Below are 24,978 nucleotides of genomic sequence, written 5' to 3' on the forward strand. Positions count from 1 at the left end.
GATGTCAAGAGTATGCTGAAGTAATTTCCGACATGATGTCTTTTCTGTACAGAGCTTAGTGTGTTAATCTAAAAGATAACAAACAATTGCAACCACAAGTCAGCTGATGGCTAAGATGGCGCCACAGGAACTAGATTTACCCTCCTGCCTGAAACAACCAAAAAGAAAAAAGGAAAAATATGTGAAATGATGTTTTCAAGGCACTGGACATCAAACAATGAAGGACAGTGCTACCCGAGATATGAGAAATAGATGAGGTGTGTCCTCCTTCAGCCGGGTTATTGCCCAGAGTCCAGGTGTGGCACAGGGAAGGGGAACACAGAGAAGCAGGGTGGGCTCCCTGAGCAGTTTCTGTAGAAGTGATCATTTGACTGTGAAGTTCAAACGAAAATGCAAATGTCTCAAAATAGGCCAAGCAACTTTGAAACAGAAGAGTCAAGTCGGAGGAGTAGCGCTACCTGATTTTGAACTTATTATAAAGATATAGTAATGAAAACAGTACCATATTGGCACCAATATAGGCAAATTGATCATTGGATTGAAATAGAGTGTCCAGAAATAGACCACATGTATATGATAACTGATTTTTGATGAGGCACAGAGGAAATGAGTGGAGAAAGGATAATCTTCAACAAATAGTAATGCAACAAGTAAATATCCATACACAGAAAATGGAGTTTGATGAATCACATACAATATATAAAAAAAAAAAAACTCCAAATTAATCATAGATGTAAATTTAAAACCGAAAACAACACAACCTCTAAACCTCTAGAACACAGGAGATTTTTATGACCTCGAGTTAGGCAAAGTCTTCTTAGGTATGACATCAAAAGCATAATACGCAAAAATTAAAAATTGATAACTTGGATTTCATCAAATTTTAAGACAGGTGATCTTTGAAAAATTCTGTTAAGAGAATGATAAGACAGCATACAGCCTAACAGAAGATTTTTGCAAATCATGTATCTGATAAAAGACTTGGTCGTACATATATTCAAGTCACTTCACCAAAGGAGATATAGATATATAGAGTTAACCAAAAAAATTTGCTCTGATTTTTCCTTAAGATGTTACAGAAAAACCCAAAAGAACCTTTTGGTCAACCCAATAGATACAGATATAGGCATTAAAAATTAGAGCTTGAAAATATACTTAACATCATTAACCATTGCATGCATGCTCAGTCACTGAGTTGTGTCCAGCTGTTTGTGACCCAGTGGACTGTAGCCAACCAGACTCCTCTGTCCATGGGGTTTCCCAGGCAAGAATAGGGAGATGTAAACTAAAACTAGAGTGTGATACTACTAAAAAACTATTTTAGTGGCTAAAAATTAAAAAGATGGACAATAAAGCCTGCTGGTGAAGACAGAGATCTTTAACTAGTATGCAAGATGGAGGCAGTTCCCTGAACACATTTCTGGTTGCTTTGCTTTGCCAACACTATCAGGGTATTGAGGGCAGGAGAAGGGGGCAACGGAGGATGAGATGGTTGGATGGCATCATCAACTCAATGGACATGAGTTTGAGCAAGCTCGGGGAGATGGTGAAGGACAGGGAAGACTGGCATGCTGTAGTCCATGAGGTGGCAAAGAGCTGGACATGACTGAGTGACTGAACAACAACAACAACACAGACTCAGATTTAGTGGGTGAGTAACAGAACCCCACCTGAGGGAGCCTGATGAAAGAAGGCAGAAAGGGAGGCCTGTAAACTGGGATACACGTCAGTAGGACACATGTTCTTACCTGGACTGTCAGTGTCCATAGTTCAAATCCCCATCATGAATTGCAGTTTGATATTGCAACTCATCTGCTAAAAATGGGAGGGAAATGAAAGGGGGAGAAATATTGGAGACATTGTGGAGGAATATTGGATGTTGTCCTTCTGGCGAGGATGACTTAGAAGTGTGAGGAAAAGGTCAGAAGTGTTTTTAAACAAGCAAAACAATAAATCAAGTATTTAAAAAATGACAATAAGTTCTTATTTCTGATCAATAACTTAACACTATAAATAATAAGGCATTTAATAATGAGTATTCAACTTCAACAGCTGCATTCATGGCCAGAGAAGCACACATGCAGGATTAAAGCCATGAAACTGAGAACTGCAAAAATTTTAACTGCTCTGGACACATTTTGTTGTACCCTGCTGTCCTTCCCCTTCCTCCTTGGTCAGAGCTGTGAGGTTGCTTGTAGTCCCTTTAAGCATCTGGTGCCTTCATGTTCTCCTCTGCAAAATAGAAACAAATCTTTTTGTTCTCAAAGAGCATACTAGAGGTCTAACATATATTCCTTAAGTGAATTAATGGATTGATTTTTTCAATGCTTAAGTGCTATCACAGGTCACATCAATGACCATTATCTTCCAGGGACTCTAAACCCTACAGAGGATGTAAACTATTTCCTGACTCCAACTGTAAAAACCAACTTCCTCATTTCAGTGGAAATGACACCATTAGCAACAAGTCAATACCATAAAACATGCATTTCCTAATAGTGACATATTTTTTAAAATTTCTCAGTGCTTTTTCCATTTTTCCCTAAGTTGGAATGAATTTCAACAGCCTCCTACCTGTTACTGCTCTTTTACATAGGAGCAAAGTGAAGCCCTGAATGACTTGCTTATATATGTCACATAGACATAGACCCTGGCACTATTGATATTTCTTCTCTCCAAGAGGAGGGATTAGCAGAATTGCCCATCCTCAGTTAAATCCTAGGATAAAGTTAAGTATCTAATACTCCATTAAGGGAGCTTCTCAGGTGGCGCACTGGTAAAGAATCCACCTGCCAATGCAGAAGACTCAAGAGACACGGGTTCAATCCCTGGGTTGGGAAGATCCCCTGGAGTAGGAAATGGCAACCCACTCCAGTAGGTTTTCAAAATTCCAGTGGAATTTTGCTTGGAAAATTCCACGGACAGAGGAGCCTGATAGGCTACAGTCTATGGGGTTGAAAAGAGTGAAACACGATTGAATGAGAACACAATAACTCCATTAAACCTACTCTTGGTAGCAGATGGCAAATGTGTGAATTTGTTGAAAAAATTGACTGAGGGGATGGTAGGAGTCATAGTGATAAAGGAGTTTGGCCACCCATATTGCTTGAATCTTCCATCACTTGAATTATCCTGAAGTGCTACAAATTCAACAGGGAGGATATATTAAAGAGGAAGTGTGCAGAAGGTTTGTCTAGCCCTGAAAGTAAGATGTTAATGGCAACATGCAGGATGACTTCAATTTCCAAAAGACATTGTAGCTGGGAACAGTGGGGATGAAGATTTGTGGGTGGGGGAATGAGCTGAAAAGCTTTCATGCAAATCTCTGCATTTTGGGAGACACATCCCACCAAGCCAAACCTGGTGATACTTGGATTGAGGAGGGGGCAGTTGTTGAAAAGTAAGATGGGTGCCAGTTCAATGGAACAAAAAAGCTATTTCCAGAATATGGAATTTTAAAACAAAAGGAGAGAAGACGTTTACCTGGGATTTCTAGTTTATATTCACAGAAGTTACACATCTGCTGCTTGAAATGTATACCATCTCAAACAGATATCTGTGGTGGATTTCCAGTTAATAGACAGGAAACTCTGCCCTCATGTTTTATTTGCCTTCTGGGTCAGTGATTATAAAGGCAGTTAGGAGATTAGAGTTGGTCATCCTTAGCCATATCCACTATCACTAATCGTAATCTCTGAACAGTTATAGTCAGAATCATAGAACTGTAGGGACACCCTGAACAGAGTTTCTATCCTTGACACTACTGATATTTAAGGTGAAATAATTCTCTTTGTGAAGGACTGTTCTGTGCAATGTAAGGTGGTTAGCAGCATCTTTGGTCTACCCACTAGTTGCCAGTAAACAGCTCCCTAGTGGTGACAACCAATAACGCTTCAAGATGTTATCAAGTACTCTTGGGAGTGGGGTTAAAATCACCCCGGTTGAAAACCACTGCTCTGGGACACTGTATATAACCCCTCTCACACCCTGTGCACATAAAAGAATGAAAATAATTATATAGGACAAAAAGTAAACTGGAAGGAATCTGAGAATAATTATGTAAGGCTCAATGAAAAAAGTCTTGACACTTTATACATTTACAGGAAAAATAGGATACAAAATATTAAATATTTAAATTTATTTAAAAATTCTAAATGAAATCATTTCAAAACTCTAAATGAGAAATTTGAACTTACTTTCAGTGACATATCTTTTTTTTTTTTTTTTTTTTTTTTTTGGATTTTATTTTTTTATTTTTTTTTTTAATTTTATTTTATTTTTAAACTTTACAAAATTGTATTAGTTTTGCCAAATATCAAAATGAATCCACCACAGGTATACATGTGTTCCCCATCCTGAACCCTCCTCCCTCCTCCCTCCCCATTCCATCCCTCTGGGTCGTCCCAGTGCACCAGCCCCAAGCATCCAGTATCGTGCATCGAACCTGGACTGGCATCTCATTTCATACATGATATTTTACATGTTTCAATGCCATTCTCCCAAATCTTCCCACCCTCTCCCTCTCCCACAGAGTCCATAAGACTGTTCTATACATCAGTGTCTCTTTTGCTGTCTCGTACACAGGGTTATTGTTACCATCTTTCTAAATTCCATATATATGCGTTAGTATACTGTATTGGTGTTTTTCTTTCTGGCTTACTTCACTCTGTATAATAGGCTCCAGTTTCATCCACCTCATTAGAACTGATTCAAAAATATTACACTTTAAATGGTTTTATGCAATGCTGATCAAGATATTTTAATGATGATCACTTCAAATTTTTAGTAGTCTCTACCAGCAAGAAACTTCAGTCATATAAGCAGATGATGCAAAACATTTAAATCATTGTTTACATTCAATAGAAGATTTATAACTTTTGAAATTAAAGAACCTAATAGCTTATCCTTTTATTATACAGATAATTTCTTATAATAAAGCAAAAGTATTTCAAATTTGAACTTTTATCTATCTTGTGTTTCAAAATAACAATGAAGGTTGAGTTTCTATATTGCATATGCAATATGCAATATTACATATTGCACATTATTATTAATTATTATTATTAATAATAATAATTATTATTGCTCTAAGAGCACATTTTCACCAGCAGCCAGCATGAAAACCACTAAATGGACTTCTTGTCCATCAGCTGTATGTGGACAAGAGAATTTGATATATGTGAAGACAAAAATCCTGGGTTACCATTTGTCTCTGAAGAGACCAGTAAGCCCCACCAATTTCTGCACCTATCTATCCCAAACTAGCTGCATCTTGGCCTAAGCTCCAAGCTCTAGGAATTTGGCAAATAAACTCCCTGCTGGTCTTCAGACTTTACCTAGGATGGCTAGCGATGTATTCTGAATTCAGGTGTTGAAATTTCCAGGCTGAGGAGCACCTTCTTGGCTGCAGTCAGGGCATCACGTGAAGCAGCACATGGCAAATACGGCACAGTGTGCTAGTCATCGTCTCTGGAGACTATGAGGGTGGTCCTTGAACCACCCTGCCAAGACCACTCCCTGAAGAGTGGTGAGAAGACCCCTCTTAGTTAGAGGCACCTGACTCCAGAGCTTGTTACTCCAAGCCCCACCAGGCACTTGAGTGTTGAGAGACTAATTCACAACATACTTGGAATCCATTTGTGGCACGCCACTGTAGCGCACCTTGTAATGTGGCACACAGCTTGGGGAAAGTTCTGCCTTGGAGACTTCTTCCTGGTTCCAGGTGAGTACCCCATGGCTCAGAGAAGGGTGCGCGTCACCCCAGGTCACATGTTAATGACGGAGCTGGGGCCGGAAGCTAACTCTCTGGTTTCTGGTACCACAACCATGTAGATCCTTCATTTCTTGTCATTTTTCCCCTTCTCTGTCTTCCTTCTTCCCAGTGACTCATTCACCACAAATTCCTCATGGAACTAGCCTACTAGTTAAAGATGTTGGCTTGTTCAGCACCTACCACAGAGAGGGCAGCATTTCTCAAGCTTTGATATACACGAGAAAGGAAATTTAAAAGATGGGTGTGTTTTACTTCTGTCTGTCTGTGAAGAAAGTTGCAGCAGGAAGACAGGAGGGTGAAGATTTATAGCAGAGAACATGAGGCAATATTTCCATTTTACTCCCTCTAATATCTTTGGCTGAGTCTTAGGGTGAACACTAGATCTTGGTGACCTGTAAGGAGACATTGCGACCCAAAGGTTACAAAAATCCAAGAGGTCAAAATAACAGGTCATTTTATCTGAGGAAAAAAATGGAAATAATTTTAAGTGCTTGAAGGGACATGCAGTGGTTTCCAAACTCCAGGGTGCAGGAGAAGCTCATTAGAAGTTTGTTTAACTTATTTTGGCAAGTAATTCTAAATCAGTTGTTTTAGACTGAAGCCTACAGATCTGCACTTTAACAAGCACTCTGAGATTATCTGATTGAGAAATGCTGAGACAGAAGTAAGACCTTAGAGCTTGATTGCATTATATAATGCGGACGTTGCAAAAGGTGAGCGGAAACGTTTTATTTTTTAAATTTAAACAGTTCTTGTTTCTCTTAGGTAACTCATATTTAGGATATTCATGTTGTAAATTATTTCTTAGAGTTAAACAAAAAAATCCCTCTCCTCTCCCTTTCTGCTTTTATCTATTTTGAAGCTGGGAAAATGTTTTTTGCTGTTTTCCCTTGAATGAATGCAAGTTATTTATATAAAAACCCCATTACAAGTAGAATGGCCAAGCCACAAGCTTCCCTGGTCTTCTGAGTCTTTGACCCTTCTCTGTGCACCCCAAGTACAAATACCTGTTAAGACTCCCCTTGTTTTAGGCAACCTGACTCGACTCACTTGTGCTAGATTCCCCACTCTGTCCCCAGAAAAGGCGAGGTGGACAGTGAAAGAACAGGATAGAGGAGGTGTTGCTAGTGAAGGCCTATCAGAATGCAGGATGTGGGAAACCTCAGAACACTGCTCACCAGTTATGGAAGAGGTGTTACCCCAGGAAACCGCACACTAGAGCCCATAATGGAAGCCCAGAAATGGGTTTTTAAACACATTTTCACCCTGAGTTAATAACTTTCTTCTCAAAGTCCTTTTTTATTAAAAAAAAATGTGTATATATATATTTATTTATTTATTTATTTGACTGTGCTGTGTCTTGGTTGTGGCATGTGGGATCTTTAGTTGCAGCATCCCTAGTTCCCTGACCAGGGATTGAACCCATGCTCCCTGCATTGGGAGCTTGAAGGCTTAACCGCTGGACCCCCAGGGAAGTCCTCAAAGTCCTTTTAAATAAACCTTATGTGAGTGTGTGTGCTTCATATTGTATTATTGTGCATGTGTGTGTGTGTGTGTGTGAGAGAGAGAATGACTACTACCAACTTACTCATGTGAAAGAAGAAGCTTAAGAGCCCCTGATACACACATTAAATACTGTGCTGTATTTTCATATAAAAATTTTCTCATATGTTCTTAGAGAAGACTCCCAGAAGCTTTGTGAAGAAGGTAGACTTGTATTCTTTTTCTTATTTTGAAGAAATGGAGATTTAGAGAGTTAACATGTTGTATAACTTGGAACAAGGGATTCTACTTTTCCATCATTGTTTTTTAACCTATAAAGTAGGGGGATTAGCATAGCTTATTCTCACAATAACAATATCAGTAACAGTATATCATAATTGCGTGTGTGAGTGCTCAGTTGCTTCAGTTGTGTCCAACTCTTCGCAAACCTATGGAATGTAGCTTGCCAGGCTTCTCTGTCCATGGGAGTCTCCAGGCAAGAGTACTGGAGTGGGTTTCATTTATTCCTCCAGGGGATCTTCCTGACCCAGGGATCGAACCCGCCTCTCTTGTGTCTCCTGCATTGACAGGTGGATTCTTTACCACTAGTTGCACCTGGGAAGCTCACATCATAATGAAGTTAGCCCAAATCACAGATAGAAAATAACTTTAACTCATATATTCTCCCTCTAAACTCAGTAAGTGTTCTTCTCAATAACGTGACTTTTTAAAGAGGACAGTTAACTGGAGTCCAAATCTTGCTATATCTCAGGTAACAATGTCAAGAAAAGTCCCTGTGCTGCTTTCCATCTCAGAGCCAGAAGAGTCTGTGTGGACCAACCTCCTTTGTGTGGATCAACCTCCTCTGTGTGGTCATGTGTCAGGGATACCCTGAGGAAGGTCATCTGACCATGCTCATGGATATTCCCATGAACCCACATGCTCAGAATCCAAGAGTCAGGCCATGGCAGGAAGACCAGGACAGCAGCAGTAGCCTCCTAGAGGGATGGTTCCCTCGGCCAGGACAGGTAGGCATCAGCTTGCTGGAATTCGAAGGCAGCCACACCTGCATCCAGTATGTCTTAGCCTCTCCACCACTCCACTTTGCAAGTGAGGAAATAGTACCTTCCATGCAACACCCAGCCATCAGATATCAATCTTAAACAGCAGGGCAGAACAAGTCAGGCCTGTGAGTTAGAAGGTATCATCCTAGTTACAGGCAGTTGTGTGAGCTTGGGAAAGTCACTTGACCTCTTTAAACTTATTTCCATGTCTTCAAAACAAAATCAGTTGGTCAAATAATCTCTAAGACAGATGACTCTCAATCTTTTCAACAGGCATTAAGAATGACTGGGAAGATTTGAGTATAAAAATGGGTTTAGTATAATACAGATTTATCATATTAAACACAAATAAGAATGAACACATCTTAACATTTACATAAGAAATAGAGGAACTAATTGGTTTATACATTCACTTTATTTCTATTTTTCAAATAGATAGTTTTAGTAAAATATTCTACCTTGGTGTACAAGTGTGATTAAAATGTTTGAATTTCATAAAAGAAAAATCACTTGGGGTTAAAATGAATACTCATGGGGATCTTGGTCCCTATGATTCTGATACAGTAGGTTGAAATAAGGCACAGGAATCTGATTTTTTAACAAGCACCCAAGTAATTCTGCTAGAAGTGGTCTGCAGACAACACTTTCAGAAATACTGCAAGAGTGAGGGCCCCTTCTGCTCGTGTTGTGTGGATTGTTCATCTCTCCCTGTAGTTAACCAATCACCAAGCGCTGGTGATTACTCAGGCAAATTATCTGCCTCATCCATCCCTTCCCTTGAATGCCACAGCAAAACCAATTTTATGCCAGGATGATAGCAATGACTTCTGATTTGAATTCCTGATCCCATTATTTTGTCATCCATATCCTATTCCTAGAGTCTGCATATATTCCTAACATCTCATCAGAACCATACAAAGGGGATTGGTTGTCTGTAGGATGAAACCCAAACTTCTTAAGCAAGCAAGTGTCTCCGCATCCTTGTCTTCCGTGGGTCTTCCCTAGGAATGCTCTGTGCTAAGAGACTCTGACCACTGAGTCTCCTGAATGAGCCTATGTGTCATCATCAACAAAGCTTTGCTCACATCATGTTTTCCTCCTTAAACTCCCCCGTTAACTGCTCTGTGCCCACTGTCTAAATTCTACTCATTTTTGGAAGAACGGCTTTAAAGCTCACCTCCTTTAGGATGTCTTTTCTGACCACCCCTCTTGACAGTGAGCTCTTGATTTCTTTAGCTAGCCCGACACAACAAAATGATCATGGTAACATTTCTCCCTACATTGTGTATCTCGGTCTCCTCACCTGCCTTGAGCACAGTGGCATCTAATAGTTATGCGTTTCTGTATCCTCCCCAGGCTGTGCACAGAGCTGGCATTCGATACAGACTTACTGTACATCCTTTTCCCACCGAATGCATTCTCTGTTTAAACAACAAAGCTAGTATGCACTTGACTGAGTTAATTAACTTCTGACATTTTTCTCTGTTTGCAAAATACAAGAACCAAAACAGGATACTCCTCATCCCAGGATGTTACAAGAAACCATTTATTCAAAATGATTAATTGTTGACCAAGAAACAAAATGAGCAGGTGTATCTGCCTGCTTGAATTAAGAATGCTTCCTCTAAGTAATAACACAAGCCCTTTCCTCTCTGTGGAGGATTTCCTGGCATCATCAGATGTATTTGTTGTTGTTAATGTAATAACATTTATAGAACATTATAAAGAATCATATACATTATGTTACGCAATTTTCACAACCAACTTATGTATTGTGTGTGTGAGCTGTCGCTCAGTCGTGTCTGACTCTTTGTGACTCCTTGGACTGTAGCCCACCAGGCTCCTCTGTCCATGGGGATTTTCCAGGCAGGAATACTGGCATGGGTTGTCATTTCCTACTCTAAGGGATTTTCCCGACACAGGGATGGAATCTGCATCTCTTGCGTCTTCTGAATTGGCAGGCACATTTTTTTTTACCACTGCACCACCTTGGAAGCTCACCTTATGTATTAATCATTATTATCTTTATTTTATAGATGAGGAAATTGAGGCTTAAGAGATTAAACAGTTTAACAAAAATCACCACCTAGTGTCAGAGCCAGAATTTGTATCTTGGTCAGTCTGATCTCAAAGCATTTGGACATTATATTATTTTGTTAACCTAACACCGTATGGACCTGGCATTACAGCGCCTTTTAGTTGTTGCTTGCAGGTTAGTTATCTGGAGAAACTCTAAAATTTTTAGGAGTGAGATGTGCCTTTAATGCTTGGCACATAATAGGTACTCAGTGAAACCTGAATAAATGCAGACTGAAAGGGAAGCTAAGAATGTGACAGATTATAATGTTTCAGGCTAGGTGGTTGTGACAAGTGCTAATAAGTGGCCTCAACCATGTGAGAGGCAGAAGACTCTTCTTCAGCTGCCATCAGGAAAGGCTGCATGGAGGAGGTTACCTTTGAGATAACAATGCCCCTTTACCTGAGGGTCCCTTCCTCAATACTTTTGGCCTGTACAAGCCCCTGATCAGTAACCAACATGCTGTGCACAGCACAGGGTCCTCAATCACTTAATTATTCAGATGATCTATGTGGCACTTGGGTCCTTCGCTGCAACCATATGAACCCACCCTAACTAGCTTAAGTAGAAAAGGAATTTACTGAGAATCTTAGGGAGCTCACAAAATCTCCAGGGGGAGCAGAGAATCAGGGTGAGGTGCTATTCAGCCAGAAAGAACACCCAGACACCCTGCAGATTAGATGTTTATACCCCTTCCTGACTGGGGACAACTACCTCAGCCTACAGTGATGATGTTAGATCAAGAAGCCAGAACTCCACCAATGCTGTACTCCAGGCCTGGACACTCCAGCCACCTTTTTGTTAAAAGATGGAGTCCATGGAAGGTCTGCATCATCACATTGCTCTCTTCCTAATCAAAGAGCATGAGGTTGCTAGGGGAAACCCAGATTTATGTATGGACTTTTGAGCTTCAGTTCAGTTCAGTTCAGTTGCTCAATCGTGTCCAACTCTTTGCAACCCCATGAACCGCAGCACACCAGGCCTCCCTGTCTATCACCAACTCCTGGAGTTTACCCAAACTTATGTCCATCGAGTTGGTGATGCCATCCAACCATCTCATCCTCTGTTGTCCCCTTCTCCTCCTGCCCCCAATCTTTCCCAGCATCAGGGTCTTTTCCAATGAGTCAACTTTTCACATGAGGTGGCCAAAGTACTGGAGTTTCAGCTTTAGCATCATTCCCTCCAAAGAAATCCCAGGGCTGATCTCCTTCAGAATGGACTGGTTGGACCTCCTTGCAGTCCAAGGGACTCTCAAGAGTCTTCTCCAACACCACAGTTCAAAAGCATCAATTCTTCGGCTCTCAGCTTTCTTCACAGTCCAACTCTCACATCCACTCAAGACTACTGGAAAAACCATAGACTTGACTAGATGGACCTTTGTTGGCAAAGTAATGTCTCTGCTTTTGAATATGCTATCTAGGTTGGTCATAACTTTCCTTCCAAGGAGTAAGTGTCTTTTAATTTCATGGCTGCAATCACCATCTGCAGTGATTTGAGCTTCAAGGAAGGCTAAAAAGAGACTCTGGCTTCTAACTTGGCAGAGCAGAATTCAGAATGTAAACTACTCTCCCAAATGTAGGAAGGTGGTTCACTAGATAGGTGGCATGGGGGTGGGTGGGAGGGATGTCCAAGAGAGAAGGGATGTATGTATACATACAGCTGATTCACTGTGTTGTACAGCAGAAACTAACACAACATTTTGAAGCAACAGTATTCCATTAAAAAAAAAAAAAAGATGCTGAGGGGTTCTATGAGGTATATCAGATAGTAATATCTTACAGTAACAATAATAGCTGTAACTTACTGAGCATATATTAAGTATTAGGCATTTTACAAACATTTTTATTTTCTTCCTTGCCACACAACTGATACTCTTAGTATCCCCATTTCACATAGGTAGACACTAGGGCTGGGTTAGTTTCTTAAGACCATAACATTAATGTGTTAAATTCTTTACCAGATTAAATTACAGGTCTTGCTACCTCCTTGAACTTCCTCTATCATAGCACTCTCCGTATTTTATTGTTTGTTGCTATTGTTTAGTCACTAAGTCTGACTCTTTTGGGACTCCATGGACTGTGGCCCCCCAGGCTCCTCTGTCCATGGAATTTCCCAAGTAAGAATACTGGAGTGGGTTGCCATTTCCTATTGCAGGAGATCTTCCCAACCCAGGGATCAAACCTGTGTCTCCTGCATTGGCACGTGGATTCTTTTACCACTGAGCCACCAGGGGCTATTTTATTGTTGTGTTGGTCGCTCCATCATGTCCAACTCTTTGTGACCCCATGGACCGTAGCCCACCAGGCTCCTCTGTCCATGGGATTCTCGAGGCAAGAATACTGGAGTGGGTTGCCATTTCCTTTTCCAGGGGATCTTCCCAACCCAGAGATCAAACCTGTGTCTTCTGCATTGGCATGTGGATTCTTTTACCACTGAGCCACCAGTGGCTATTTTATTGTTATTATGTACTTAATGGCTGCCTTTTCTGCTAAGTGCCATGAGCATACAGGAGGCCTGTTTCCTGTTAGATCCCCAGCACATGTGATATTTATTCACTCATTTAACAGATACCCAACTTCCATTGTGGGTCTGGCACATTCACATGGTTACTCAACAATGATGCATTAAATTCATCTAATGTGCCAGTCACTGTCACCTGGTGCTGAGGGTGCTGTTGAAACAAGACAGGTAAGGTCCCTGCCTCATGGAATTTACATTCTGCCTGAGAGAGACAGGCAATTAACAAATAAAGAAGTGTATAAAATAACAGAAAGCAATATGCACTATGAGGAAAAACAAAGCAAAGGAGGGAATAGAAAGTAATGGGGCAGGGTGATGAGGAGGGAAGGCCTCTTTACAAAGACTGAGTTTGATACACCAGAATGAAGGAGAGAATGACTCCTAAGAAAACCTGGTGAACCATGCTCTAGGCGGTAGGACAAGTGCAAAGTCCCTGAGGTGGGAGTGAACTTGGCCTGTTCTGGGAATAACAAAACCAGTATGGCTAGCTTGTAACAAAAAAAGGGGAAAGTGGTTAGAGATGAGTTCAGAGAGATAGGGAAGGTCATATACAGACAGCCTTGAAACCACTCCCTGATATGGAATTTAAGTTTTACCCAGGTGGTGCTAGTGATAAAGAACCTACCTGCCAATGCAGGAGACACAAGAGACTCAGGTTCGATCCCTGGGTGGGGAAGATCCCCTGGGGAAGGGCATGGCAACCCACTCCAGTATTCTTGCCTGGAGAATCTCATGAATAGAGGAGCCTGGTGGGCTACAGTCGATAGGGTGGCAAAGTTGTTGGACACAACTACTGAGGTGACTTAGCATGCTTGCTAGCACTGAGGGGTTTTGAAAGGAATGCCATGATATGCTTTAGCTTCAACTAGATTATGGTAGAGGCCGTGTGAAAGTTAGCTGGGGGCTGGAGGAAGATTTGACATAGGGAGGTTATGTAGGTATTTCAGCACTTAAACAGGAGACAGAGAACTTGGACTGGGGTATTGGGGATGAAAAGAAATGGCTGAATTTTTGGGTCTATTTTGAAGGTGAAGCAGATTGGTTTCCAAATGTATTCAAATGGGAGTGGGAAAAGAAATGACTTGGGTAACTGGGTGGTAACTTGCATGGTGGCTCAGACAGTAAAGCATCTGCTTACAATGCAGGAGACCTGGGTTCGATCCCTGGGTTGGGAAGATCCCCTGGAGAAGGAAATGGCAACTCACTCCAGTATTCTTGCCTGGAAAATCCCATGGATGGAGGAGCCTGGTAGGCTACAGTCCATGGGGTTGCAAGGAGTCGGACATGACTGAGCAACTTCACTTGGGTAACTGGGTAAATGGAGATACCATTTCATGAGGTACAGAAGACTTGGGCAGGAGACCATCAGAGGAAAGACTTAGACTTCATGGTACTTGCATATGGACATTTAAAAGACTCTGATGCTGGGAGGGGTTGGGGGCAAGAGGAGAAGGGGACGACAGAGGATGAGATGGCTGGATGGCATCACTGACTCGATGGACGTGAGTCTGGGTGAACTCCGGGAGTTGGTGATGGACAGGGAGGCCTGGCGTGCTGCAATTCATGGGGTCGCAAAGAGTCGGACACTACTGAGCGACTGATCTGATCTGATCTGATCTGACCTGGATCTGAGTGGTGATGTTGAGAGGCATTGGATAGATGGATGTAAGAGCTGGGATTTCAGGGTGAGGTCAGGACTAGATGTACAAACATGGGAGATGAGTATACAGCTGAAGTTTCAAGTTTGAAGACTAGATGAAATAGCCTTAGCTGCTGCTGCTACTGCTGCTAAGTCGCTTCAGTCGTGTCCGAGTCTGTGCAACCCCATAGATGGCAGCCCACCAGGCTCCCCCGTCCCTGGGATTCTCCAGGCAAGAACACTGGAGTGGGTTGCCATTTCCTTCTCCAAAGCATGAAAGTGAAAAGTGAAAGTGAAGTCGCTCAGTCGTGTCCAACTCTTAGCGACCCCATGGACTGCAGCCTACCAGGCTCCTCCGTCCATGGGATTTTCCAGGCAGGAGTACTGTAGTGGGAGATGCCATTGCCTTCTTCGAACTAGAACTCAGTAAACTTGCTAAATATTTAGGGATAGAGATTGAGTTGAAACATAGGTCTGACTCAAAGCCTTAAGGCACATAACTTGCAACATCCTTCCTGAACTTTAGGACAAGAGGAAGCAATTTTACAGAAGGCGAGGGATATTAGCAGAGGGATAGAGCCACTGATCAAAAACAGGTGGGGGGAGGGGGATAGAAAGAGGAGTGCCTGATGGGAAGGGAAAACCATGAAAGGGAGTGGCCAGCAGCGGGTGGGGAGAAGAGGGCGGAGCCTACCGTCTCTGGCTGAGGCTCCTTTCATCTTTCATTGTCACGAGCCGTAATTTGTGTGCCTACAATCGCCCTTTGCCCATTGAGTGGTTTTCTTGGTTTCCTTATCTGCATTTTCTATAATCACTCATGCAGGTCACTTGACAAGACCTCTTGAGAGCAATTTATTTCTATCAGGTGTCAGAATAGCCATCTTTTCTTAAGAAATTTAAAACAAATCCTGAGAAATCTAGGGATCCCATAACATTAGGTTTTCTTTTTGTGTATTAATGCTGGGAAGCTTAAACCCTCTTGAGTGACATTTTTGCTTCAGCCTCATTTCAACTCCATTTTATGCTCCAATTATGTTTGTCTTTTTTACTTTTGGCCACACCATACGGCTTATGGGATCTTAGTTCTCGACCAGGGACTGAGCCTGGGCCTTGGCAATAAATGCAGAGAGTCCTAACTCTTGGACCATGAGGAAATTCCAAAGTTATTCTGCAATTTGGCTGGATCTTGAGGCTTGTGGGATTTTGATCCCTGACCAGGGATCGAACCCTTGCCCCATGCAGTGGAAGTGCAAAATCTTAACCACTGGATGGCCAGGGAAGTCCCTGTCTTTTTTTTTTTTTTTTTTTTTTATGTGCTTCTTGTTTAAATTTCCTTTACTCTTTTTAAATATCCCTAACAGCTGCATCAACTGCTGTATGGACCAAGGCAGGGAATAACAAACACATGTGACATCTGAAAGAACCTTCCTTTCAAATAATCTGTTCCATTGCCCTTATAAACTCACTTGTCAGATGTGTTGTCTCAACGTCTGGTAGAGAAATTATGTTCCTCAAGTCCACCAAGGGACTGTCTCCACTTCAGAAACAGGCTCCCAATTTGGAAAAAGGCCCCGAATTCCTTTTACAAGGAGAAGGAGTAAATAGGCTCAGTTCTCCTTCTTCCAATCACTCTACAAATGAGAAGTAGCATTAGCTTAACTACTTATACCAGGAATGAAAGAGACCCAAATGTTGCCTGCACACTTAGCATCACCTCTTTGGTCAAATCCAGACTAGTGTACCAACCACATGCTGCCACAGCTAATGCAATAGCAAGGGTTGCAGCCTGACAGTCTAAGTTGTAGTTGTCCTAGGACAGTTCCAAGCATATAGGACCAGGGGTTTGGGCCTCCCATGTCCCTATGAAGGACTATTGTCCAAGCCAATGTCAGCTCACTTCTGGAAGGGAGAGATCACCATGCTCCAGAAACAAAATCATAGTATGGAGTCCTTGGCATTGGTCATGGCAGAAGACAGCAGTGCTACAAGCCTCAACAGGAACACAGGAAAGTGAGCGCTGCATGAGATGGGCACATCCTGGGGACTCCCAGAATGAACAGAGAGGAGCTTGAGCAAACTGGAACTACTGCAGTAGCAGGTGGAGTTGGGGAGGAAGAACCAAAGATATGCTGTTTTGATATGGAATTATTGGTTGGGCTAAAGAAATTCTAGTGAAAGACTATTTTAAGAAAGAGTTGAATAATAACAACACAGGCAAAGTTTATTTAAATCTGCTTCTGTTAGTGTCCATGGACACTAGGGTAAATTTCCCTCTAATGTAGAAGAAGTGCTTATGAACTCATTGTTGGGAGTGAGTAAGCTGTACACTGGAGATGACAGATATATTTCCAGTCATCAATTAGCCATTTGTGAACATTTATTAAGAACTGATTACCAGCTTCTACTGTGCCTGGGGCAGATCTACTTATAGAAACTGGTTGTCATGGAAACTGCAGATAGCTACAGTCCTCTCTGGACCTGAATGAGGAGCTAAAAGTCCTCTAAGTTATTGTCTCTAGCTAATAGGAGCTTCAAGGAGCTTCAAGACTGTTCTAATACTAGACTTCTGGTTTCATTCATGACTCCCCCATTTTAGTTCTAAAAGGTACTGTGAAATCAGGACTCTTTTGATAAAGAGGAAGACAATGACTCAAGCAGGTGACACCCCCCTCAAGGTCTGTACTGAGTATTTTGAGCATGCAAAGCCACACTTTGCATTTGTGTCAGCCTAGCTTACAGTGCTGAGAGAGCAAGGGGCTAAGAACAGAGGGCCTCTGATATATGAGATGGACTAGGGTGAGTTGATCATATAATATGTACTTTTGTTTGGTTCACACTGGTTTGATCCAGTGTGATTTACATGATTTACACAGGCCCAGAATCCCAAAGATGAATGGCGGAGACTAAGGAGGAGTGACTCGCTTATTATACCTGCCCTCTCAAATTCCAGCTCTGCTATTGAATGATTTTTTTGACATTAGACAAATTCCTCAAGTCCTCCAAGCCTCAGATGCCTCCTATGTTGAATGGAAAGGTCATTTATTTGATTATGGAGTTATTTGAAGAACAAATGAGAAACTGCATGTAAAAAGTTATTGTTCTTTTTTTTCTTTCAAATATTAGAAATTAGTGGTCCTTTCCTTTAGTTTCACGTCAAAAGGTTGGCATCCTGGTTAAGGCTATGTTTACATTTATTCAGCTTTGCATGCTCAGATTCTGGTAATGTGCCTGGTTTACTGTAGGAGTTTAGTGAATGTTTGTTGTTGAAGAAATGAGACAGAGTTGTAGTTACTTTGCTTGTGATCTCTTTGATATTAAATTCCAAGAATTGGAAGGGAAGTCTCAAGGTCATCTGGACATGCCTCTGCTTCTGTCCATAAAGAAGAGGTAGGTTGGTATAAAATGAAAGCTGTTCCAAGGATATGAGTGTCCGTGGATCTCACAGCTGGTCAACAGAGCCTTTGGATGGAAGTTCCAGTAGGACACAAAACAGAGTGAAATTGACTTACCTCTCTGGATGGCATCACTGACTCGATGGACATGAGTCTGAGTGAACTCCGGAAGTTGGTGATGGACAGGGAGGCCTGGCATGCTGCGATTCATGGGGTCGCAAAGAGTTGGACACTACTGAGTGACTGAACTGAACTGAACTGAGATGAAGTAGGCTGTTTTTAGCACTGACCCAGTAGATCCGTCTTTTCTAAAATAATTCCACCAGCTTTAACCTCCTGTTGGCTTATTAGAGCGTATCTCTAGAAGACTCCTATTGAAAATGCAAATATGTTCTTAAAGAATGGTAGCTTGCAAAGTCATTAATAAGTTCTTGAACCAGCAAAGAGTGGGGACAACTGAACAGTAAGCTTTTCAAGGGAGTAGGGGAAGAGGGATTGAGGGAAGATTTGGGGTTATTTCTCAAAGACCATGAATTAGCTGGCATGTCTTGGTGGGTCCCAGACAAGCATCAAGGGGACAAGAACTCAGAAACTCTGGAGCAGATGTCTAAGGTACATGGGACAAACTCTGTCATTTGGACCAATTTTTAAGATAATTAATGTTTTCGGGACACAGTTACCCGAATTTCCTCCTGTCACTCTCATGACAACTGTCCAAAGTAGTCAAGGAGGATCCTGATCACCCCGCTACAGTTTCAAAGAAGAAACTGTGGCCCAGATCAGCCACGTGATCTGTTTAACACCACTCAGGTTATAAGTAGCAAATGTGGTACTAGAGTTTCTTCCTTTTTACTCTTAATTGAGTTTTCATTAAATTCTACTCCCTCCTTGACTTGGATAACCCAACCAAACAAAACAGTAGTGACAGTGAAATATGAATAGTATCAGCAGCCCTCTTTTATGATGCTATGACTACGTAGCAGCATTGTGCTAAATAACTGAGAAACCTCTTGTCATTTATTAATTATCACCAATATTTTACAGTTGTGGGGAATGAGTAGTGGAGGGGATTTAATGCTGTACCCACCTTCCTGCAGATGGTGAGAGATGAGCATGGACTCAAATCCCTGTTGTCAGAGTTTGGAAGTGCTCAGAGCTTTTCCAGTAAAGGATCTCTGGGTTGGAAGGATCTTAAAGGTAAGTTGGCATAATCGTCCATCTAAATCTTTCTTCAGTGTCTCCCTAAATGGTTCTCATGTATTTGGCTTGGAGAAATCAATCTCCCTATTTCCTGGGGGCAATTTGTTCCGTTTTAGGACCATTCTCATGGTTAAATCACCAAAGAGAGAAAGTTTTATTTTTTCAACAGCAGGTACAAGAACATTTTCATAGGAAAACACTTTGATAGCCTCTCTTGAGGGCAGTCTAGCCTCTTGAGGTCTAAGAGTTGGCTACTGCCGTTTTAGAGAGAAGGACCAAGGATTGTATAAGAGAGAGAATGACTTGTAGCTCTCGGAGGGCTTGGAGAATGAGCATATAAAAAAGGGGAAAGGAGGGAGGGTGAGTGAAATGGTGGCCCGCTGTGTGCTTCTTCATGTATCTCTTCTTTACTATCCCCTGCCCCCCCCCAAAAAAAATTCTGTGAAGTCTACAAAACCCTAAAACATTTAGATTTTTACAGAAACCTTTGAAAGGGTTGGCCAGGGGGTATTCCCAAAGTAATAAAGGTAGAACTTGTCTTCAGGGAAGCTGATCATATGAGCCTAAGGCACAGAGGGCTGGCAGATAACTCTGGGAGGAAGCTCTTGTGGATGGGAGAATAGAAGGTTGTAGCAGATCGAATGAGATTTTATAGTCTACAGAAGCCTCAGTTGATGCTTGAGTTATAAGACATTCTCCAAATGATTGCACTTATGTCTTTTCTTTTGGCTGGATTGTTTCAAGTAGAGAAGAAGAAAATTAGCCCAGCAGATTCTTGACATGCAAATGAGATACTTTCTGAAATTTTCTCAAATCCTCATCTTCACAAGTATTACCACAGCCCACAATCTCCTATACATTCATCTATGAAAGAAGGGTAATAATATCTGCCCAACGGGAGTTTTGGGAGAATGTAGTGAAATCATGTGGTAAGTGGAGATAAAACACCATAGAGAATCTGATGCCAGGCCATCAAGCTAAGCTCATTCGTTTGCTAAATGACTTGCTTTTCATAGTGTAATCCGAATTTGTGCCTTGGCAAAAATTTTAAACAGTGGTATAATATGGCCTTTGGAGGGTAGCATGAAAATAACTGAAACCTCAAATATGAAAGCTACAAGTGCCCAAATTCGCCTATGTCAAGCCATGCATTCAAAGGATCTTCCATAGTCTCTGGGTTTGAAACCCTCGGGCCTTTGCATGTCAGCCATCAGTTTCACACTTCAAAAGATGAATGATATAGGATAATAGTGCCGTCTATTTCTGCCAGCTTTTTCTTCCAGCTAACAATGATCTCATCTCTGAGGTCTTATTCTCCCTCTTACTAATTAATATCCAGGAACAGTAACTATTGATTCAATAATCTCCACTCCTTGCTTCTTCTGTCATCAGCAGAGCTAGAAAGAGATGTTGTCTAACTGTGGCTAGAATCATGCTGCGGACCAAGGGAAGGGCTGGGATCAGAGATCAAAGCTTGGCTGGAAGCCAGGTTTATGAGCTAACATCATCTTGTTTTTTAGTCTCCCAGGGGAATTGTGAGAGGCAAGAACTCCACTTGTTTGATTTGTTTGACTAAAGAACTTGAATCTCAAGATAGAAGGAGTAAGATTGGTATCATAAATAATTTTGAGAATGATAGCGTAGTCACACACACATTGTAAGGCCCCATGGGCAAGCCGGAACTCCCAGACTGCACGTTTATATCAGCTACGTGAGCCCCCTGAGCGCCTGACATGAGATGATTGATTCTCCTTGGAAAGAGACCAGCTCAGGTCCCCCAGCCCTCTGAAGATAAGACAGGGGAAACGATGACAAGAGAGGAGAGGCTGAGGAATTGCATTCCCAAGACGATCAGTGGAGATTGGCAGAATGGTTCAGGAATGTTGTTTCTTGCAGGAAAGACGTGGCATTATCTCAGGACCATCTGGTGGTAGCAGGAACGAGAAGGGGGATGGAGGCTCTGAGCAATGGTCACGTAGCCTCATCTCACTGTTTGCAGACGCCCACGATCAAGCAATTTCCTGACAGAAGTGGGTCAGCTATTAGCCTGGGCTCAAGAAAAACAGAACTTCAAGGAATTAGAGAAATGATCTGCAGAGGCTGTATGACTCCTCTACCAAGAAAACCTGAGACACTATCCAAAGCTTGCTATAACATGCGCAAAGTCACCAGACTCGAGGAGAGAATAGAATGCTCTTGATCTTTCAGTAAAATTGATCTTGACTCAGGCAGGCCAACTCTCTTGGACCCTCAGTGAAAGATGGCATTTATGGACTCCAGGGCTCCGTCTGGCCTCTGTATGCATTTGAGCCCACTTTAGTGATTACAGAACTGTTGGATTAGTTCCCAACTTTAAAAGATCAAAGTTATCTTCCTCTGAAATCCTTAATACAGACTCTAGGGATTCTCCATGGAAATTTTAAAATAACATGGGATCAAGACACATATTTTCTGGAAGGCCGTGAAGATTCAGAGGAGTGGCAGACCTCCTCTTATATACATGATGCAGGATTGGGGAGTTTGAGACACGAACAGGGAAACTCAATTAGACAAAGCTTTTCAAAGGCCTACATGGAAAACTGGAGGGGAAATCTCACCTCACACCTGGGGACTGATCAAGGTTTCTTCTTCTAAGTGCACGTGCAGGTTCTGCTGAGTTTCTTGCCAGTAGGAGAAGCTGACTTTGGTGGATGCTGCCTCCATCCTGGAGAAAGGAAATCAGGAAAATCAGCTGAGATGGGAGAACAAGTACCATCTGGCTGCACCACCTCTTGCTGATAGTTTTCCCCCCAGCATTAGGCCTATCTGTGCTAGGACCAGGGCTTCCCAGATGGCACTAGTGGTAAAGAACCTGCCTGCCAATGCAGGAGCTGTAAGAGACTCGGTTGGGTTTGATCCCTGGGTAGGGAAGATCCCCTGGAGTAGGGCACAGCAACCTATTCCAGTATTCTTGCCTGTAGAATCCCATGGACAGAGGAGCTTGGTGGGCAACAGTCCATGGGGTTGCAAAGAGTTAGACATGACTGAAGCAACAAGGCAAGCATACATGTGCTAGGAATGCTGAGAGGGACTCTGCCTTTTCATGCTGAGAAGTAGGCACCTTGATCAAGGCAGGATGACCCCCAGATGTCACTTCTGCACCCAAAAGGGACCAGGGTGCTCAGCTCCTCAGAGCACGGATCTGGGTGTGCAGAAGGAGCTGCAGTGGCAGCTGGTGTTTGCACATGCTCTCCCTGGGGACCCGAGGCTCAGAGTCATATGAGTCCTGCATCTGGTTCAGAAGCAAAGATGTAGGGGCAGGAAGCTAAATTTGTCCTTCATAACGACTCGCATATGAGCGAAAACACCCTGGCTGGAACTGGAGGGGGCCAAGATGTAAGGATGGTCTTGGGTTTGAGCCAGTGAGGGGAGGAGGAAGAGGTCTGGGTACACTGTATCTGCCAGAGATTTCCAAGGTGTCAAAGGAGTTAAGCGCATATCTTGGGATCAGAAGATCCCAAGATCTTGGGCAGTTTCTTTAATTCCATAGACTGTTTATTTCCCCTCTGTCTAATAGGGGTGATAATGAGAGTTCTGGCTTCACAGGCTGCTGTGAGACCTAAGTGAGGTCACATATATGTCTAGAGCACTTAGCTCAGGCCCTGACCCTCAGCACACACCCTCTAAAGCCTCGCTATCTTTAACCTCATTCTCCAAGGTGGTTGGAGCTGAGAGGGGCAGGCTGGAGGAATCTGGCTTCCTGATCAAGTGTCCACCAGGAGGCTGTTTAAGAGACCTTGTTACTATAGTGAATCATGTCTGGAATCATTATTGCATCCTGACTGGGTTGTCCTCCTGCATTTACGGACTGAATCACCATCATCAATAGGAAAGAATTATCTTTCCTTCCAGTATTCCAAACTAGCTTCTACAGGTCTCTCCTAATTTCTGTGGCCTTGTAGTTTAAATCAGTAGAAAGATCCAGAAGAGTTGTTTTCTCCATTATTGATGCTGTTATTATAACTAATTAGTTGAGTGCCTACTATGTGTCATCTCATTTAATCTACATACTCATTAGTGAATGAAGCAACTCCATCACATGGAATGGAAGTCTCATGGAAAGAGACTGAAAGAGAAGAAGAAAAATGGAGTAGAAGCAACATGGTAATCCTCTCCCCCAAAGTACCCTCATTCTTGAGTAGATGTGGGATCCCCTCAAGGGACTCCTAACCCCTGGGGTGTACTCTCTGGGGCCTAAAGTCCTTAACAAGTGGAGGCAAGCACTGGACACCCTCATATTACATAGTTCTTCTGAACTAGCTCCTTGTCAAAGGTTTGGTGTTTTGCTATAAAATATTTGCAATATCCATCTCCATAACTCTGGGCTGGAATTTTGCTCTGCTAATGAACATAAACTTCAACTCCTACCCCTTAACACTCTCCTTGAAATGAGCGCTCACCTGTTTAATTGAACTTTTCAGTTCAGAAAAATTCCAGTATTGTCTGTGAGCACATCAAAGGACCTCTTTGTGAGCATTTCCTAGAAGCTTCGGGCTTCCCTGATAGCTCAGTTGGTAAAGAATCTGCTTGCAATGCATATGACCCCAGTTCGATTCCTGGGTCTGGAAGATCTGCTGGAGAAGGGATAGGCTACCCATTCCAGTATTCTTGGACTTCCCTTGTGGCTCAGCTGGTAAAGAATCTGTCTGCAATGCTGGAGACCAGGTTCGATCCCAGGGTTGGAAAGATCCCCTGGAGAAGGGAAAGGCTACCCACTCCAGTAGTCTGGCTGGAGAATTCCATGGATCACAGTCCATGGGGTCGCAAAGAATCAGACTCGACTGAGCGACTTTCACTTCCCAGAAGCTTCCTTGGGCTTTCCCTGATCAGAACCAGAACTCTCTACTAATGCATTCCATTTCCGTGGGATAAGCCAGAACCTTCCCAGATTTCTTTTGCTCTGGCAAGGCCCCTCAACACAGGAATTGCCTTCCTGCCTGCCTGCCTTTCCTTTTTCCCTTTCTCCCTTCATTTTTTTTTTCTCCCATCATTTGTGTGTGTGTTTAAATTAAACTTATTTCCAAGTCCTCACTTTCCTACTCTCTATGTGCCCTTGGGCAAAATTAACCTCTGTGGGTGTCTAAAATATATAAAGTGATATAAAGTGAAAACACCTCTTTCAGCCCCAAAATCAAATTGAACCCTAATGCCTAGGATAGTAAACAAGAGCTTGGGCACTGGAGTTAGTCAGGATTGAGTTTCACTCCCACTCACTTTGCCACTTACCTCATGACCTTGGTGCAGGATGGCATGTTCTTTGGGCCTCAGTTTTTCTAACAAGGAGATAGCGCTGACCTCATAGGATAAGAGGGTTGGATGTTGCAGCGGAACTAAGGGGTGCACTTATTATGTGCCTGATTCTGCTCTAAGCTCTTTACATGTGTTGACTCATTTTATTTGCATGCTATTTCTATAACATTTCATTTTGTTAGGGTCTCTTCTCTTGCTTAATTTTCTAGCTTGTTGAGAGTCTTTATTTGCTTATTTTAAACTTAATTCCATCACTTTAAACATAGGAAGTGATGGAATTAAATTTAAAATAAGCAAATAAAAACTCTGAACTATAATGCAGTTGGCTTTTCTCTGTCTTCATTCACTCTGTTTTTAAAAAATATATTGTGAATCCTATGACCGAGAAGACAACACTAAGGAAGCAGAGCTAAACCTTTGTACATTAAAATGCTAGAGAATTGTTGATACATGCAAATAACTCATGGCAATGACAGACAAGCAAACTCTGAGTCTCTGAGCGTAGAGCCAGGTATTGACGTGTTTTAAAACTTCCCCAGTTT

At 42.2% G+C, this 24,978-nt stretch overlaps 1 long non-coding RNA gene across 1 annotated transcript; it reads right to left on the minus strand.

The window, feature by feature from the left end:
- Positions 1-2,015: 2,015 nt before the first annotated feature.
- Positions 2,016-24,560, minus strand: LOC129656198 (uncharacterized). The gene is made up of 3 exons (XR_008716262.1): positions 24,413-24,560; positions 21,745-21,851; positions 2,016-2,232 (listed from the first exon to the last, which is right to left on the minus strand). It is a non-coding gene; the product is annotated as an uncharacterized LOC129656198 (long non-coding RNA).
- Positions 24,561-24,978: the final 418 nt, after the last annotated feature.

Source organism: Bubalus kerabau, chromosome 6 (genome assembly GCF_029407905.1).
Source record: "Bubalus kerabau isolate K-KA32 ecotype Philippines breed swamp buffalo chromosome 6, PCC_UOA_SB_1v2, whole genome shotgun sequence".
NCBI lineage: Eukaryota > Metazoa > Chordata > Mammalia > Artiodactyla > Bovidae > Bubalus > Bubalus kerabau.